This window comes from Chelonia mydas, chromosome 9 (genome assembly GCF_015237465.2).
Source record: "Chelonia mydas isolate rCheMyd1 chromosome 9, rCheMyd1.pri.v2, whole genome shotgun sequence".
NCBI classification, from domain to species: Eukaryota; Metazoa; Chordata; order Testudines; family Cheloniidae; genus Chelonia; species Chelonia mydas.
Window position 1 is genome coordinate 79,077,713 of NC_057855.1, and position 11,760 is coordinate 79,089,472.

At 43.1% G+C, this 11,760-nt stretch overlaps 1 protein-coding gene across 4 annotated transcripts in view; it reads right to left on the reverse strand.

Annotated features, from left to right (window-relative positions):
- Positions 1 to 7,713, reverse strand: part of ZC3H12B (zinc finger CCCH-type containing 12B) — a 98,487-nt gene extending 90,774 nt beyond the window's left edge. For 3 of the 4 annotated variants that reach the window (XM_043521851.1, XM_043521854.1, XM_043521853.1), the window contains exon 1: positions 7,234 to 7,540. The gene's annotated coding sequence lies outside the window, so the exon portion shown is untranslated. Of the gene's footprint in view, positions 1 to 7,233; positions 7,541 to 7,607 lie in introns of those variants that run through there. The other variant, XM_043521856.1, reaches the window with a different exon arrangement.
- Positions 7,714 to 11,760: the final 4,047 nt, after the last annotated feature.

The window sequence follows — 11,760 nt, forward strand, 5'->3', positions numbered from 1 at the left end:
GGGGGGGGGGGGGGGGGGGGGGAGTGAGAAAACCTGGATTAGTGCTGGAAATGACCCACCTTGATTATCATGCGCATTATAAAGAGAGGTTTCAAAGAGGGATGGGCTATTACCAGCAGGAGAGTGAGTTTGTATGTGGGGGGGGGGGGGGCGGGGAAGGGTGAGATAACCTGGATTTGTGCTGGAAATGGCCCTGCTTGATGATCACTTTAGATAAGCTGTTACCAGCAGGAGAGTGGGGTGGGAGGAAGTTTTGTTTCATGGTCTCTGTGTGTATATAATGTCTTCTGCAGTTTCCACGATATGCTATGCATCCGATGAAGTGGGCTGTAGCTCACGAAAGCTCATGCTCAAATAAACTGGTTAGTCTCTAAGGTGCCACAAGTACTCCTTTTCTTCTTACTATGAAAATAAAAATTCATAGTAGGCCAAATACCCGTCTAGTATAACTCCATTCACTTCAATTATGCTACACTAGGAATTAACTTAGTGCACTATGCCTGCACTGGGGGTGTCTGAATGGCTCTGCCTCCTTATTTCCCCCAATAAGACTCTTCAGGCTCCAGTACAATGAATAGTTTCTGAAAGTCATCACCTTCTAATGGCTGTTTGGAGACCTATACAAAATGACTTGATTGACTTATTGAATGTTTATTGCTTTAGCAGTTGGGCTGAATTGGTCTTATTCCAATTTCTAAGAACCAGATGTTTACATCACAAAAAACACTACTGCAATTAGCATTAATTGTCCCATTGGCTTTAACAAGAGTTATACATGTTTCCAGGGTAAGCACCTGTCTACTCTTGCTGGCAGTCTCAGAAGAGAAGCAGAGAATTAAATCATTCTGGAAAGCGAGACATCCCTCAGCTCACTTCCAGGTCATGATCTGAGGCCTGGTCTACACTGGGGGGGGCGCCGGCATAGCAGGGGAGCGAGCTAAGTCGGTCTAAGTTACGCAACTTCAGCTATGAAAATAGCATAGCTGAAGTTGACATACTTAGAGCTACTTACTGCGGTGTCTTCACTGCGGTAGGTCGACTGCTGACAGTCCCCCGTCGACTCCGCGTATGCTTCTTGCTCCGGTGGAGTACCGGAGTCGACGGGAGAGCGCTCGGCGGTCGATTTATCACGTCTTTGCTAGACTTAAGAAAACTGTGTATCTGCAGCATCCAGAGAGTTAAAGTATCAAGCAACAATCAGATATTTAATAACTCTAAAAAGATATCTAACAATTTCAAATGCAGAAAGAAACAATGGGAATTCATTTTCCAAACAGCTTTTTCCTATTTTTCTCTGTCCTTTTAAAAAAAAAAAAAAAAAAAAAACTTTTAAAAGTCCAGACTTAGAAAAGACTGCACCAAGGGGGCGGGGGGGAGGGAGGGGAAAGAGGAGCTTCTGGGTCTGGTCTCCTATAAATCAGTGCTGTGGGAGTTCTGATATAACAGCAGAGGAACATGGTCATTCACAGCTTCCATATAGATATACCCCTGTACACTGAAGTGATTACATTTCATGCTCCCAGAAGTCTGCTGATGCTTTGGAAGTAATTGTAAGATCATAAATTCAGCATAGTGACTTCACTGCACAAAACTAGGAAGAGAAAAGTGGAAAATGTTCTTGTTTACACATGCAGTCTAGGTAATTAGCCAAAATGCCAACAAAAATAAACCACCTATGAAAAAATGTGAAAGGGGCACATGAACTCTATTCTCATCTCTGCCACTTACTAAATGATTTGTCCAGTCACACATTCCCCCTGTCTATGCCTCAGTTTATCCGTTTGTTAAATGAATATAATACTTTCCTACTTCAGCACGTTGTGAAAATTGTGTGTAACACACAATCTTTCAGTTGGAAGTTCTGATATAATATCAAATTGTTTATAAATAAATGGATTTATTTTACCATATGTGAAAAAAATAACTATTTGGACAGATTTAATTTTCCATTGGGCTTAACTCATTTTTATTCTCTTTGGAGAAATACTACTAAGCGGGACTTTCACGGGTATTCAAAATTCAGATTCTCTCCCCGCCATGTTCATGTAAGATTGCATTTTTCTAAAAAGTAACTTTTCCTAGAAAATTCTAATACTAAGAATATTACATTTCTCAGTTTGGAGGCTGGAATCCTTCCTGCATTAGGGATGCATTTACAAAAGTAATGTAATGATACCAAGTTTTTGAGAGAGAGTGAGAAATTGAGTTCCATAGAGCTATGTCTTCCTAGGTTTTATTGAGCGCTGAACAGTCATATTTTGGCCTGTCAGCCTCGACAACATCTCTTTGATCAGCAACTGATTATCAAGGAAAATCAGTAGTTTGAGCATTATCATGAGATACAGTATTGTACCTCAAACAAGCCATAGACTGAGATTTTTTTTCTTCAAGTATTTAGTTATACTGGAAAGAGAGAAAAATCATTTTTGAACATTAGGAAAAGTAATATCTTCTTATTTGTTGTTTTGTTGGAGGGGGAAGGCTGAGGAGACAAATCAAAATAGGTTTTCTTTTTGTTTTCTTTAATCTACCAAACTGAAAAAAAAAAATGCAGATTTTCTATTAGTGCTTCTTCCAGCAGACTGCCCACAATTAATCCATCTTTCATTTTCTTTTCTCTTTGCTTTTCATTAATCCATCCTTTGCAAGCTCCTGTCTTCTCTTCTGTCAGATATTATGATTTCTTTATTTTTAAAGGCCTGGTCCATACTTAAAACTTAGGTCAACATAGCTACAGTGCTCAGGGTTGTGAAAAATCTACACCCCTGAATGCCATACCTATGCCAACCTAACACCCAGTGTAGATGCAACTAGATCCACTGAAGAATGCTTTCATCAACCTCACTACCTTTGCACAGGGAGGTAGTGTTCCCACAGTGACAGAAAAACCTCTTCCATTGCTGTAAGATGTGCCTCCACTATAAGGTTATGTCAGCACAGCTACAGTGTCACAGATGCCGCTATAGTTCAGATAGTATAGACATGACCAAAGAACTAAAGCAGCCATTGATAAAACTGGTCATATTCAAATGTCTTTGTGATTTTCTTTTTGGTCAACTCAATCATTTAGCCTATTTTAAAAGCATCAGCCAAAAAAAAAAGGATGGGAGGGGGAGAAGAAGAAACAGCAAGATCAGCTGAGATCCAGCTACACAGGAATTACATTCTAAATTTGTACACAGTGACATGAAACTGATAAAAACACTTCAAAATTAATATTCCACGTTTGGGACCTGTTTTTTAGTGACACACACACCAAATGAGATCTGAGACTTCTAACACAAACTGTTAACATAATTAGGAAAACAACTGCTTAAAAGGGATTTATTTTCTTGCTGATGTGGGGTTTACTCCTATTAAAGTTAATACCTTTATATCCAAGACACTTGGTAAAGGGAGCCGGTATACACACTATAGTTCAGTTTTGTACCTCACCATACAGCTCAATGTGAGTCCAGAACAGACCCACAACAAGCTGTACAAGCCTAAAAATCCACGGTCACATGATAGCTCAATATGACTTGCTGCCACATAAACCAAGTCAAAAGCAGCGTATGTAAGAAAACAAAATACCATGATGCCTATCTTTAAGGCTGAAAGACAGTGAATTAATATACTGGCTAAAGTATTTGTTATATATTTGCTATCTAAAATCTCCATTTTAACTAAGATTGTCAGCTAATGAAGTTGCCTGTCTGTATTACTATAGAGGGTTGAGCATGCCATTTGCCTTCAGAACAAAACAGTGATATCTTTAGAAGACTGTGTACTACCTGGCCTTGCATTTTTATATAAACCTCTTTTATGTAAAAATATATATTTGCCCAATAGCATTGTGCTTGCTTTGTTAACTACAGGATCTGGTACTGGAATGGTTCCATTTTTGAAGGTGCTTGAAGGTAGATATAGCCAGCATATATCATAGTTAACAACAGCAGTCTGGATGGTCTCGGGAGGAAAAAGTGCCACAAATACAAAATGCCATGTCACATTTGCACTTTATTAGTCAGGCAAGCTCTGTGGAGTCAATGTCCCGAAGAAGAAAACCTGCCAGTGGGATTGGAAAAATATATGCTACCCCTACTAGATTTAGGGCTAGTTTCCAGAAGAAAACCAAACGGGTTTTTAAAAACAAATACATACTTTAGCACCTCCATAACTGCATTTTCAAAAGTGCTGACCCCTCTGCAGCTTTCATGGTCCAGCTCTGATTAACAGTGATGGCACTATCCATCACAGGGTCAGAAAGATACAACAACAGTTTACATTCTGTTCACATTCTGAAGGTTTTCTTGACAACCACAAATGTTGGATTTTATTTTTTCCCCAAAATGAAAGCTTAAATTCTGTAGACTTTGGCAGCACTTGCTCAGGAAAGATTACTACTTGGTACTAGTGAGTACATTTTTCTAGTCCTGCTTCCAAATATGAACTTCTGCAGCACTATCTTTCTGAGTCCAGACAGCACCAGTGCCTCTGCTGTTGCTCAGGGCTTTTCTAAGCTGCAGCAGAGTAAAAGCCACAACACTAATTAATTTTGTTGCTACTTACTCTTGAGTAGAAGAAAAACTGACAGATATTATGTCAATTTCATTCTGCTGATGGCTGGGAAAGCTGAACAGCAACAGAGGCAGGCAATGGAGCAATTCACAGATAAGGAAAGACATCCCTCAAAGAAACAAAAAGAAAAAAGGATGCTGAGAAGGGCAAAGTAGCAGACACACCATAGACATTTTTCTCCTTTCCAGCAATCAGAGCAGAATGGAAGGGGGAGCTTCAAATATGAGTCACATACTAGCCAGAAGCTCACTGGTACAAAATACTGAGCCTCTGAAGAGGTCTTCAATTTGAACTCCCAGTTCAAGGAAACATATTCAGGCTAGCTCTCAGTGAGCTAGTGCACTAAAAATAGAACACAGCCACAGCAGTGTGAGCAGTGGCAGAGGCTATCACTTCAGGTATGTACCTAGCACCTCTGATGGGCACATACTTTGGACAGCTAGCCCTTCCCACCACTCATACTATTGAAGCTACACTATTTTTAGCATGCTAGCTTGATCAGAGCTAGCACGATCAGAGCTAGCACAAGTACATCTCCTGGAGCTGGAAATCATACCCCCAGCTCAAAGGGTAGACACAACCTGAGAAGCAACTAGCCATAGCCCTAATGGAACTCAAGCTCTCTTCCCATTCCCAATAGTTGGGAGTAAGAGCTGAGTTTCTCACTAGTCATTTGGACCTGGATCTCACTGGCGCTGATACAAAAGATTTTGTAGGGATGTATCTCCTTTGATTAGCAAGTGAATCCTTCAAGCTGGACATGAAAAAAATCAATTAAATTAATTTAGGAAGCTTCCCAACAGATTTTTTTCCAAAAGTAGATAAACATTGACTCGCTTTAGAAGACAAAGCAAACAGAGATCCAGAAGAGCAAAATAAAGGAGTCATTCAGAGTCATTCTACACTTGCTATTATAGGAAGAGTATTCTGCAAAAAGATCACCTAACCTTTCCCATATTTGGGAATGACTCCAGCCTCTCCACTATCCCATTTTCCAGCCAAAAACAAGGCTCATTTTAAAGTTGGGTGCACTGATCACACCTTCAAAAGCACCTTTCACAGTGCTTAATTTGTGCCAGGGCTTGCAAGTGTTGAGCCCGGCACCTCTTGGCTTGGCAGTTCGTAGCCCTGGCACCTCTGGGCTTGCTGCATCATTTATGAAGCCCCAGCACCTTTCATTACAAATTACGCACTGATCTTTCCAGTACCATATCCTATACTCTGTCCATAATTTCTTTCCAATTGAACAATATACCATATTAATACAGGATATTTGCTGCATAAAAACCAATTTTATAGCCACATTCATTTAAAAGACGAAATGTGTTGATTGTAAGGACATGGATCTGGAATATTGCATGGTCCCCGATATAAAGCATCAATGACATAAACAGCACCCATTTTTAAGACTGTTGTATTTCATATTTTTCCTCTACTCAGAACTTCCTGTTTACAACAGGTAGGGTGACCAAATATCCCGATTTTATAGGGACAGTCACGATTTTGGGGTCTTTTTCTTATATAGGCTATTACCCCCCCACCCCCATCCCAATTTTTCACATTTGTTGTCTGGTCACCCTAACAACAGGACATACGTGTCATTGAAGACAATTCCCAGATACTAAAACCAAACCAATACATCAGTAGATAGATACAAGCAACTATTCACTTGGGCTCTAGAATTATTGCACAATTTACCAAATTAATACACAGTATGACCGTTCCATTGCACTTTATTGTATACTGACTAACTTGTGAAGGAAACTCACAGCAGTTAAATACAATATCCAACAGAACTAGCTGACAATTAGACCTGGATCTCACTGGCACAAAATGGACAATGTGCACCGTTAACTTCTTCTTAAAAGAGAATTTAGTTTTAAACCATAAGATTAAAATAAAAAATTAGCTCCTCCAACCTTTCTCAAGTTTTAATTGTAATAAGTGACTTCGTTATTAATCACAGTTAGTTTATATGAGGGACTAATGGAAGCTTAAATGGTGGTCAGCAGGCACCCCTTCAATGTCACATTATTATTTAATCGCCTTCTTTTGTCAATGTGACAGTTTTCATTTCCCTGGAGCCGGGTCTCTAAATTGAGGACGGCTCTTAGGCAGGATTCAAATGCAACCCCCTTTCCACCAGTCATGCAAGGAAAGTGGGAGAGAATCACCCGACTTCCAGTCCTGTACCCCCTTTACTGGGCCACTGCAATGACCCTGGCACAGCAGCCTCTTTCGCCCAACAAGCGTTTTGCTCACAACACTTCGCACGGGGAGCTGGGGGTGGGGGGGCAGGAACAGCACCAAGAGGGGTTACGGCCCACCCTGTCCAGGGGAATGACAACGCCCACGCCGTGCCCCACAGGGCTGCCCCCAACACAGCCCTGATGCCCACGCCCTGGACTCGGTGGCGATGGGAACGGCCCAGGAGGCCGAGGCCACCTGGGCTGAAGGGAGGACCGCCACCGGGCAGGCGCCCGCACCTGCTAGGCCTTCTGGAGGCCGCTCTGCTGCGGAGGGCGGACCACCACCAGCTCCCGAGGCCGAAGAAGGAGGGCGGGGGCAGAGAGGCTGCTTGGGCGGGGCCTTCCCCGGTCGCAGGCACGGAAGATCCCCCCCCCGCGCCCGGCTCTCTGCCCTCCCCGGTCCCGGCCCCGGCCGCTGCCTCACCCGCTCTCCGAGACGCTGCTCGCGGCTCCCTTCGGGGGCACAGCCGCGCCCCGAACAGGCGACGGATGGATGGCGGGGGCTGGCGCCGCCGCTTCAGGGGCCCCACTGCGGCCGTTCCCACCAGCTCCCACCGCATCGGAGGCGGGGGGGACCCGGGGCTCTGGGAGCGGCGGGAGATCGGCTCCTCCCGCGGACTCAGCGCCAGGGGGGGCCCGGGGGCCGCTGCTTTCGCCTCATCCCGCTTTTGCCTCCACCGGCCTGCCCGAGCGCCGTCTCCTAGCAACGGCGCCCGGCCCCGCTTGAGCTCGCGCCCACTCTGCCCACTGCTGCCGGCGCGAGTCTCCGAGCGAAGCCCGCGCGCTCCCGCCACTCACCGAAGCTTGCGCGCGAGCCGCTTCTTAGTGCTTCGGGGGCTGGAGGGCTGCATGCGTGCAGCGGCAGTGCAGCCCGTCTCCGGGGAGCACGCCGCATGCTTGAACGCTGCATTGAACGCATGTGCCCGCTCTGAGATAGCAAAACGTTCACTGCCGTCTCCATTCATTTATCGTCAGCGTGCAAAATGTGCGCCAGAGGTCTGCAGCGCACACCTTTGCGGAGCATGCGACAGCCGTTTAGGCGTCTCTGCTGTGCTCTTCACCTTGGTAGATGAGCACCTCACAAAATTAGGTGTACATAATGTATCTCTTGCAGATAGAAGCGCTTATACTGCAAAAGGTACATTATGCTACATGTGCCCCCTAAAGTCCGTCTCCAGCATGCATGCATCAGGTTGTGCAAAACAGCACGAAGTACGCATGAATCGTGAAGTATACCTACATTGTGGAGCACACATGGGCATTGGATGCTGTCCTTGTTTTTTCTGCTGCACTTTTCATATCTCTATTATCCGGCATTAGGCCAACAGTTTGGGATCTATCAAATGAGACACACATCTCCTGCATTGAGTTGAGTTGAGAACCTGCGTCATCTATATGGGTTTCCATGGAACTGTCAACAACCTATGCAGGACACTGCAAGGCAGCTCTTAATAGCAGAATTCATTGTGAAGGGCACCTGAAATGCTAAGGTCAGGAACACTGGAGGGCACCCTGGGGTCACCATTGTGCATCAGCTTTTTTCTGATACAGTACATCAGAGTGTGCCAAGAGTAGCATGACACATGCACAAGCATTCAAGGCAGGTCAGCTGCTAGACCCTGTAGTCAAGTATCTGGTGGGTTCCAATAATCATTCCTACACACAGATTACTCAAAAGGATGATTTACTAGGGCTGGCAGAAAATGTTGCAAATACCCCAGGTTCACAAGATTAATAAGTTACAATTAAATACCCAAAAGATAGTTAGGGCTCATCAGGCCTAGTACCTGGATGCCCCAGTGGCACAACTCCTGTGATTTTATCACAAGTCTCATGCTATTGGGTGTCTTTTTTAAAGCCCCAGCTCCAAGGGTTATGTTATTTCATGAGAGTCTCAGCTTTTCTTTAAAAAGTAGTTTTTAGACTTACTGTGAAGAAAAGTTTGAAAATTTGATCCAAGTGTATTCTAAAGATTCAAAAACCAAAAAACATATAAAAATAACCATATTTTATTTTTTTACTCTCATGATTTTTGTGGGGGGCCTGGCATGATTTTTGAACCTTAGGGGTGGCAATACTGCAATCCATTCCTCTGCTTGAGGTATTTACGTTTGCTGCAGTCCCCTGGCCAGGGTTCAGTCCTGCAGTATGTCTCCTTGGGAGCCCTTCTGCATTGTTCTTCCATCCAGACATAGCAGAGGCCCTACAACTCCTGGCACTCTGCTCCAAACTCCTTGCAACTCCCCAGAATGCTCCCCCTCTGCTGACCAATGTAGAGAGAAAGAGCAGCAGATTCACTCCTTAATAGACTCATGCTGTCCTCTACTGACTTATGACTTCCAGAGGATTCATCACACTGGGAGAAGCAAGAGGAGGGCTCCCAGAAATGCTTAAGACATAAGCATGAGGAGTATCCAAGTACCAAGGCCAGAAGGCCAGACAGAAGTTTGGAGACATTTCAACACAATTCTTTTAAAAAATAAAATTTTATTTTTCATCACTGATGCTATTTTTGGTTTTTGTTTATTTATTTTTTGCATTTCATTCTGCTTGGACAGGGCCACCAGACTGATCAGTTTCACTTTCAGGTTCTGCACCAGCATGAGGCTTTTGTTTCTGAGTCTCCAAACTTTCCAACACTGCAGGGGAAGGTTGAAATCCAAACAAAAGACTATGCTTATTTGTTTTAATTTCTGGAGGGTTCATATGGGACAGAGGTCTCCAGAGCTCCAAATACTGGGGTACATTTCCTCTTGATTTCATCACTTATTGTAATCTCCATGCTGATGAGATAATATTGATATTATTTATTTCATCTCAGATCTCAACGTGGTTTACAAAGGAAGGTAATAATTATCCCAGTTTTACAGATGTGGAAATGGCACCACAGAGAGGTAAAGTCACTTACCCAAAGTCTCATAAGGCAGGTCACCTGCACAGCTGGAAACAGAATCCAGGTCTGACTCCCAGTCCCGTGCCCTATCAACTGAATCATGCTACCTCCCATTTTAAGCCTCAGGCATCCCTTTTCCATCCGTAGGAAAATAGGAATTGCTGTGGCTTTTCTAACTTTTTTTTTTAATTGAAGTATCGGGATGTACAAAACAGCATCACAAATTAAAGTTTATTTACAACAGTGTGTGAAGTGAGATGAGTTCAACTTTATTGACATGGCTATAGAGCACACTTCAATAATTTATTAGAGAAATTCTATGGTGAGTCATATTGTATTTCTCCTATCCTGTATTGATCTGCCCTTGCTAAGGCTATTTTACAACTTGGTTCACTGAAGGAGAAAAGCAAAGCAGCTACGTTGTGGTCCCCAGGCCAATGTGAAAAATGTAACTAAAACATCTACATTTTCTTAATATATTTATAAGATGTGTTGCACACAAATTTTTAATGTCAAAATGGGGACCAAAGCCTTATGAATCTGATTCCTTCTCCCATTAGAGTTATACCCCATGAATTAACTCGGTTCAATAAGTTCTGTGAGTATAGCAGGTGACGGTGAGTCAGGAGATCCAGGGTCTATTCCTGGCTATACCACAAACTTGTCATGTCAGTTGGGCAAATCTCTGAACCACTCACCTCATCTTCCACATTTGTAAAGTGGAGATAATGCCTTCCTCCAGTGCTGGATCTAGGCATAAGCAGACTAAGCAACTGTTAGGGCCCCTAGCAGCTCCAGGGAGCCCTGATTTAGTATTTCTCCCAAAATACTATTCATCTTATTTAACTTGGATTTCTTAGTATGTGTTTTACTGGTATGTTTTTTTGGTTTGTGGAAATAATGAAATTAGTATTTTTAGGGAGTAGGTAAGGGGGACCCCAAAATATTCCTGCTTAGGGCCCCAATGGTTTAGTACCGCCTCTGCCCATATCAGTGGAAGTTATGAGGCTTAATTCGTTGATTATTTGTTTGTAGAGCTCTTTGAGATGCTCTGACAACGGGAGCAGCAAAATATACCAAATGACAAATGTTTAAAATATTACTACATTGGGCAATTTTCACTATAGAATTTGTCAGATCATATAAAATAAAATGGAAATAACACATTTCTTAGCTCAACTGTAACGGAACTGATTCTGCGCTCATTGAAGTAAATGGGGGGTTTGTCATTGACTTCAATCTGCTTAATGCTGAAACTTTTAAAAAATTTGTCTGTCAATTTTGGTTTAAAACTGGATTAAATATGATAATAGTTAGAGTTGAGTTTTTCAGAGTCAACTAAAGGATTTAGCCACACAACTTCCATTAATTCCACTGAGAATTGTGTGGCAAAGTCCCCTAGTCACCTTTGAAAACCTCAACCTGTGTCCTATGGCAAGATTCGGGGAAGAAAATGGGCAATTAGTTGGATTCAGGAAGTATCTGACAGTGTAAACAGGACTAGACTAGATACTGTACATAAGTGTGGTGATCCTAGCTATGACTTCCAAAATAGACTGCTCTGACTACATCTACCTATAGACTACATGCAGACACATACAATAATACAGATTCTCAGAGAACTACACAGGCATCCTCCCTACTCTCCCCCTCCCCCTGCATGTTTCTGGGCTGCCTACAAACCCCCAGCCATATTTCACATATTGATTTTGTCACCCACAGCCTACATTTTCCTCTCCTCCTCCCGGAACAGTTTACTGTTTATAGGTGGCTTGTTACTCTGTGGCACGGCAGATTCCTATGGAGCAGCATACTAAAAAGGAGGCAATATAAGGGTCTTACTTTTAACACCCTGGCACACATGAGTCTCAAGTACAAAATTAAATGTAAATGCTTATTTAACTGTTGTTTGCACATCCTGGGATCCATTCTGAATTCTACGTGGTGGTGGTGGGGTGACACCAAGGCGCTGGCATACATTCCGCAACTAGCGGATACACATTGTGACCTGTAGCTTGTACTAAATTCTGCACTGGGTCATAAACCGTAAATCCCTTC